Here is a 7,628-nt window from a genome sequence, read left to right as displayed (position 1 = left end):
CAACAAGTGTTTTTTTTACTAAATTCAAATTCATTCACCTGGTAAAAAAGAGATTACATATACAGTTGTAGCACTGCCTCCTAAACTTCAACATTGTTGGAGTTAGAGCAACAAGTGTTTTTTTTACTAAATTCAAATTCATTCACCTGGTAAAAAAGAGATTACATATACAGTTGTAGCACCCCCTGCAGGGAAGATGGGGATTTACATTCTGTGTTAACCAACATTAATCACAGAATTTCAGCGTACTACACCTTTAAGAATGGCTTCATTATGACACAGCATGGAAGACACTGAACACTCCCTGCTTTAGACAAATCCATGTGCTTGTATTTAAAGTATTCAAAATCTGAATGAAGTTCACCTTCATCAACCTCTTCTTATGCAACAGTTCCCACATTATAAACCATCTGCTTCTCAACAGTTCTGTGCAGCAGAACGGGCACCTTGGGGGACAAAACCCGGCTCCACCGTCCCTGACATCTCGGCTCAGTTCAGTCTTTTCAGTTCTTCATAAATTATCTCATGATTATTGATTCAGAACCATCTGCGCCCTCCGCAGTGACCTGGAAAATTAATTTTCACATAAGAGCCTCAGGGTAAAGCTATGAAATATGTTTCTCACTTTTCTCCTTTTAAGACGTTAAAGTACAACATATTTATTAGTACCAGGAACAAAGAAGAGAACAGCAGGAACAAATACAGGTCAGTGGCTCAGTGGGCAATAGTTCTAAAAACTCAGTGTTCTTAAGGTCAGAAAATGCAAGTCATAAATCTTTAAAAAAAAGTTATCACAAACAACACATGACAGCCATCCAAATAATTTGAAAGAGACTTAGACTAGGAGCAAGTTTTAAAATTATCAGGAATAAATCACTCAAGATTTTCTGACAGTTTTTTAAAATTGTCCTTCAGCCTCTGATCTTATTTCTATTTTTTATCTCATACCAATCGTGTTTTTTGTTTTGTTTTTTTTGTTCTCCGACATTGTCTGAGAAAAGTGTTTTCTTTGTGCGTTTGTTCTTTTCCGTGCTGTGTTTAAATACTGCAGTTGTTCACCAGAAGAAAAAGCCATAATGATGTGTTTCCCTCAGACACTGATTTGGATTGGCTCCCTGCCTCACGCTGCCATGTTGTGAGTAAAAACACAAACGCACCCGACGGCCCGAACACATTTGATTGCTCTGTTGTGTTCACTGTTCTCTCTCTCTCTCTTCACAAAAGCGAAACAATCGTCACTTCAAACCGATGCATTGTTAACACCATGTAACATTATAGAGAGAACGCAGTCGTCATTTCACATGTTTTGCGTGGGCAGCTTGAAGAAACGTGTGAGGAAAAAAAAAAGATTGTCCACGTGCAGCATCATTTAAAAACCTCTCCTGTTCAAACCGGATCAACTCTGCTGGGAAGCTTTGCTGTGATTTAAGGACTAATGATTGTTTGTCTGATGTGGGCGGTGCCTCGGCTGCTAAACCTGGTGGTGCTGTGCACACCACATGGAGTCCCATGTAGACCATTAGGTGTAGGAAATTAGTGACGGAATTGTCAGCGTAGGAGCCCGAGATGAACAGAGTCATGGCAACGGCTGCGTTTTCATTTTCATTCACAAGAATGGATATCAATGTTTAAAAAACAAAAAAATCATTTTCATTTGAGCAGATAAATCGTTTTGCTGAGGTGTGGCCCACATCCGGACACCCAACTACTGGGCGTTAATATAGTTCTGTCTTAGTGACCAGTCGACGTTTTAGGTGATCTAGACCACATAATGCAAGTAAGAGATATTGTAATTTTTCTGGCCCAATGTGTGGCCCACATATATCAGATGCACCCCATTCTTTACCAGGACCAAACTTGTTTTTAGATGTTATCCAACTAAATAAGCCACATCGATTTGTTTAAATTCATCAGCTCGGACAACTATATCCAAGGGATGCATCCCATGTTTCTGTGGCTGTAGGACAGATTCCTACACAGTAGGGTGGATGGGATGTAGTTGAACAAACTCCAACCAAAGCATACATTCATTCATTCTTATTTTAGGACAAGAAATGTTTGTTGTGTCTATCAGAGAATGGGATATATTTGGTTTAATTTTAGCTAAGATGTGGCCCACAACAACCAGGTGTACCAGGTGTAGGTCACTGAAAGACAAGCATAGTCCCGTCAAACTCACTTACTCTTAAGGTGATTTGAGCTCAAGCAGATGAAATTATCTATTTATTGGTCCACATAATCTTTTATGGGGTCATGAGGAGATCAGCAGCCAATCCCAGCAGCCGTTGGGCTGTGTCACACCCTGAACAGTTACCAGAATAGTCAATCACTGGGTCACATATAAATAAGTAATAAAACAGAGTCTGGAAACCACTGACTGAAGTCTGCTGTACCAGTTCTCACTCTTTCTCCCCCTTGTGGCCCACATGTCAATAACATGTCATGTACTTGGTCCCTGAAGAAATCAACTCAGCGTTTAATCAGATTTTTTTAGTTTCTATACATACAGTATATGTGTACTGTATATGTACGTACGTCTCAGTTTTATGGACCACTTTCTCTCATCACCTCCATCACCTCCATCACCTCCATCACCACAGCCCACAGAGATGTGGTGCAATCTAAGAGTTACGATGGTAGTAAATGAAAAATGGATTCCCACGTGGATGGTTTATTGTCCCCCACCTCCTACTCTAATTCTGGCCTGCACCTCCAACACCATAGACGGGCATAAAAGCCTTACTCCTCATTGAGTCCTTCACCCAACCCCCACCCTCTCCCTCCCTGCCTCCAGCAGAGACTCCCTGCTAATGGAATCGGCTCCTGTTACTGCCGGCCTTTGTTACTGGCCCCAGGTTCCTCCTTTGTTTGACTCCAATATAGTGAGATCAGAACACGGGTACAGAGGAGGTAAAATGGAGCAAAAGAGAGAGAAAAACTAAAACTATTATACGATGTCACTGATTAGGTTGGAGTATGTGTTTATACTAAAGATGAAGAGTCGGCATAGTGGAAAAATTGATTTAAAAAATGACGAACAAAATAAACGAAAAAGATTACCAACTTCTGTCCAAGATCAAAACACATGAGAAAATATGGAGCAGAGTTTCTCCTTTTACAGCTTCTGGGATTCCACTTATTAAATGTGGAGATGTTGACTGTACGGTCACTCTACACTGAGGACCCTAATAACTGTGGTGTTGTCGTGAGGAAAGGCCATGGAACCTTATTTTGGTAACTTATTGGAAATACACTAGTCTGTAATGGGATGGAAATATCACAACTGATGTTTACCTGCTATTGCCTCCAACCAAGAACACACACACACACACTTTTCACACTTTTCACACACTCTTTTTCATGTACAAAGCCTCTCTTTCTCCTACAGAGGGTGCTGTAAACACACCAGTGATCCCCTGGTGTGTGACTAGTTGTTTTCTCCATTATGTTTTGTGCTACAGTTCAGAGCTGTGTGATGTTTTATGTGGTTAAAAATGAATGTTTCACACCATATGGAAATACAAGCCACTGACTTTAGAAAATTAAACTTCATTTAAGAAGGATTGATAATATCACAGCATTATTTTCATGTGTCAAAGTGACCAGACTCTGTCAGATGATCTGACTGTTGACTGTATGGAGTGTTCAGTCACAGTCACCGTCACACTTCCATACCATCGTCTATGTTCTTATGTGATGGTCTGTGATGGTATGAAGGTAGGAACTTGTTTCTAACCTGTTTATTCATATTATCATCATGATTTGTGTCCCTTCTAAATGCATGTCCCTCCCTTTACTGTCCCCCCACTTCACGTCTGTCCTCCCTCAGGTCTCCCTCTAAAACTGACCTTTCTTCCATTACAGCTTGACCTCCCGGTGGTGCTGAGGAGATTGCAGCGGTTGGACTGGTGACCATTGATCCACTGGTTTTACTCACTGATGTCACTCCTCGGCTTCAGCAGCAGCAGCAGTTGTGATAGGAACTCCCCCCCAGGGGGCAGTGAGGAGGTTAGAGGGAGGTGAACTCCATCACCAACAGCAGCAGCGGTCAAGTGTCAGCAGTGACCTTCACAGACCCAGGACAGAAACCACTACAAAGAAGAGAGAGGAATTCTCAGAGACTCAGAGAGAGAAAACATGGAAATATAATAATGTTTGTGAGAGTTTCTGTTAAAATACCTAGAATTAATAGCCACATTTTATTAATTGGTGAATATTGATCATTTTAAGTTATCATCATTAATGGCTGCAGTATCTTGACTGGTCCAGATATACACTGCCAGGAGAGAAAAGCTCTGTTTTGAACTAAAATCATTGAAGTATTTTAATGACGACAAATGACCTCACATTTGTACCGGCTCTACGTCTGATTCTCTGCATTCGTCATTGACGTAGTAGCGCTGTAAGACCCATGGTGCTCACAGGAAGTGCACCGAGAGAGAAATGTTCCTGCGTCACATCCCACAGACATTTCGGGATGAGAAGCTGGTTTATTTTTATTTTAGACCCACCAACAGTTGAAGTGTGCGCTGAGTGAGCATCAGTGTGGGAGTGGGTCCATGAATGATGTCTTTCTGTCGTCCTCCCACCTCTCTCTATCGGGCCTGTTGTTCCTCACAGTTGGTCACCTGGTACGTCCTCCCACAGCTTCCGACATTCCTCCCTGTCTCCCTCTGAGACGCCACTGAAGGTCTGTGTGAGCGATGATCTGCCACTGAGTCATGGATGTTCTTGATGATGTACATGAGCGTCTTTGTAGGAATGAAAAAAAAGTCCAACTCATGTAGGAGCCGGAAGGATGGTGTTTCAGCATGACCCGAGTCTGTGGAGAGGAGTTACTACTGTATTATTGTCAAAGCCCTTCTACAGAGCACACTGTAGGTCATTGTTTCCCAAAGAATGGGTTGCGACCCTCAGGTGGGACGCAAGATTTTTTTTTTGGGTCGTCTTGCATCATGTTTACGAATAATATCTATTGACTTGGGTCGTGAAGGTTTGTGACTTTCAAAATATGGGTCTCCAGAAAAGAAGTTTGGGAAACACTGCTGTAGGTTACAAATTAGTGGGGCGACCCAAAAGTGGGTGGTGGAATTAGAAGGTTAGTAGTTTATGTAACATTTGAGTTCATGCCACTAATTTAAAAATGTTTCGTTTTTTTATTTATTTTTTGCCTAGAATATAATGGCTATAAACTGAAACAGATATGACAAGAATAGCAAGCGGTACTGCATACTTAGGAATTATACTGCAGTATTTGTGAAATATATTTTTCTGTCCTGCAGGAGATGGATGCTCCATTTTCCTCCTCTTTCTTGTGTTGCTGCAGCTAAAAAATTATTATGGAGGAAACCACACCACGACGCTGAGCCGCCACTTTTCGGTTGATGGTTCTTCAGCTGCTGAATTTATGCTGGTACACTGCATTGGGAAATTATTTATTTCTTTCTTTACTATCCACATTAACTCACAGAAGAGTAACGCTCGTCAATAACTCTATGCACGCTTTTATTGGCTGATGGAAAAATGAGATTTAACTGTTGCAGCTGCCTGTGCACAGAGCAGATCGCTGTTGTTACTGAAACAATTTACTGCATTTGAGCAAAGATTATTTTTGGAGCAAAGCGCCTGGTTATTAGCACAGCCTAAATCTACACGCTAACTCAGGTGCTTCACTAAGGCCTGTGATTAGGAACAGAGGTATTTATCATCAGGAGAAGAAGCCTCTGAATGTGTGGGATGATGCCGCACGGTTCCTGCAGGTGACAGACAGGAAAACAAAGGAGCACAGAGAGCTGCGAGGTGTAAACGGGTTGGAGAGAGAGAGAAAGAGAGAGAGAGAAAGAGAGAGAGAGAGAGAGAGAGACATTAGTGTTATTTTCTTGCATCTTTCGCTGCTATCCTAACAGGGTTGCAGTGTTGTAAAGTGTAGTCTAGTCCAGTGGTTCTCAAACTGTGGTACACATATCACCAGTGGTACGTGAGCGCTCTCTAGTGGTACGGGGGGAAAATTCATATTTCACATTTACATTTTCAATTGAATAAATCTCAAACATACTATGCACAATTAATACAACATTTAAACATCTTTATAAACATCTCAGCTCAATGATTTCTCAGGTTGTACAGAGTATAAAAAGTTGGAGAACCACTGGTCTCGTCAATTCTATAAAGGACTTTGAGAGGTGATGACAGAACTGATAGCTGAAGAGCTTGACTTTGACTTTGTAATTTTTTTATTTGTACCTTTTACGACTCCCGTTATTGTTCTGAACAATTGGTACAACTCATAAAACTCAAAATTTTGAAAATTATGAGATGCTGGTTGTAGGACCACAGCCTGTGATCCAGTGAGGTCTGATTCTGTTGTTCGTCATCCTACAAATTAAATCTGTGAGTGTAAACAAAGCTACAAACAAATCAATTACCTCCTTAATGTGTTCATTAGCAGTTTGCCTTCATGACAGCTGATCAGTTTCCAGACTCAGCTGAGTCTTTGATGTGGGGCGTTGCTTCAACAACAGCTGGAGTGTAAACACGGTGCCTGAAGCTGCTAATCTGTGAACAGTTGGCAGCAGAGCACTCCAGAGAGAAGGAAACACGGGAAGTCCTCGTTTTAGGAATGAGTGAGACATACGAGAAGACGATGGATGAAGTGGGAAGTCTCCCAGGTAATTAGGGCCGATCGTTGGCTCCAGATGTTAATGGAGGTTCCGGGAACAGCTGGTGTTTGGATTTTCTTTAGCTCTCAGGTGGTTAAATCTGGGTGGTGTTCCTCATCAAATAGTCAGTCAACTCTGACCTCCACTGTTTCTGCCTGAATATTAAAACACAAAAACAAACACTCTCAGCCTAGTACTGTATCTACATGTTTATAAATGTGGAATATTTTACACCCAAACACAGATTCAGAATCATCTCTTGGGTAACTTTGTCAAACCTACGTGGTTTTGTATTGTTTGTTTTTATGTTTTGTTTTGTTTTTGTTTGTTTTTGCCAATTCTGTATTAGTTTTTACTTCATACTGACTTTGGCTATTTCTTAAACATTGAATCGTTTTTGAATCATCTCTTTTCTAATATATAAAAAGGCTATATATTTCTATAAAACTTATTTTTCTAATAATATATTTCTAATATCATATATTATGTCTATAACTATACATTCTTGCAAAAAATATATTTTAAAAAGTGTTAAGTCAGAAGCTACGAAGCAAATAAACTTTACATTCTTAAATCTTGAACAAGTGAACTGCGGCGAGGAACTATAGGTTCCTTCTAAACGAACCACATAAACAAAGATTTATTTGAGTCAAATTTATTCAGAAAATGTTTCAGTATTTGTATATATTATTTGATATTACAGTATATCTATAAAAAGAAATGTCTGCTAAATGAAATATGCATCACCTGCATCTATTTTTACCCTTTTCCCTCCAACAGTATATTAACACAGGAGCCAGTTCTGCAGCCAACATGGAGCCTGGTGCTGCCACACTCCTGACTGAAGCCACTCCTGAGAGGGAGATGAATTGGCAGCAGGAGGAGAGAACAGAGGAGCAGAATGACACTGCTGTAAATTTGTCCCAGTAATGAATTTCATCACCTGGGAAAAGGCTGAGGACTAAAGTG

This window comes from Cynoglossus semilaevis, chromosome 1 (assembly GCF_000523025.1).
Source record: "Cynoglossus semilaevis isolate Cse_v1.0 chromosome 1, Cse_v1.0, whole genome shotgun sequence".
NCBI classification, from domain to species: domain Eukaryota; kingdom Metazoa; phylum Chordata; class Actinopteri; order Pleuronectiformes; family Cynoglossidae; genus Cynoglossus; species Cynoglossus semilaevis.
Note: the sequence above shows the minus strand (reverse complement) of the source record.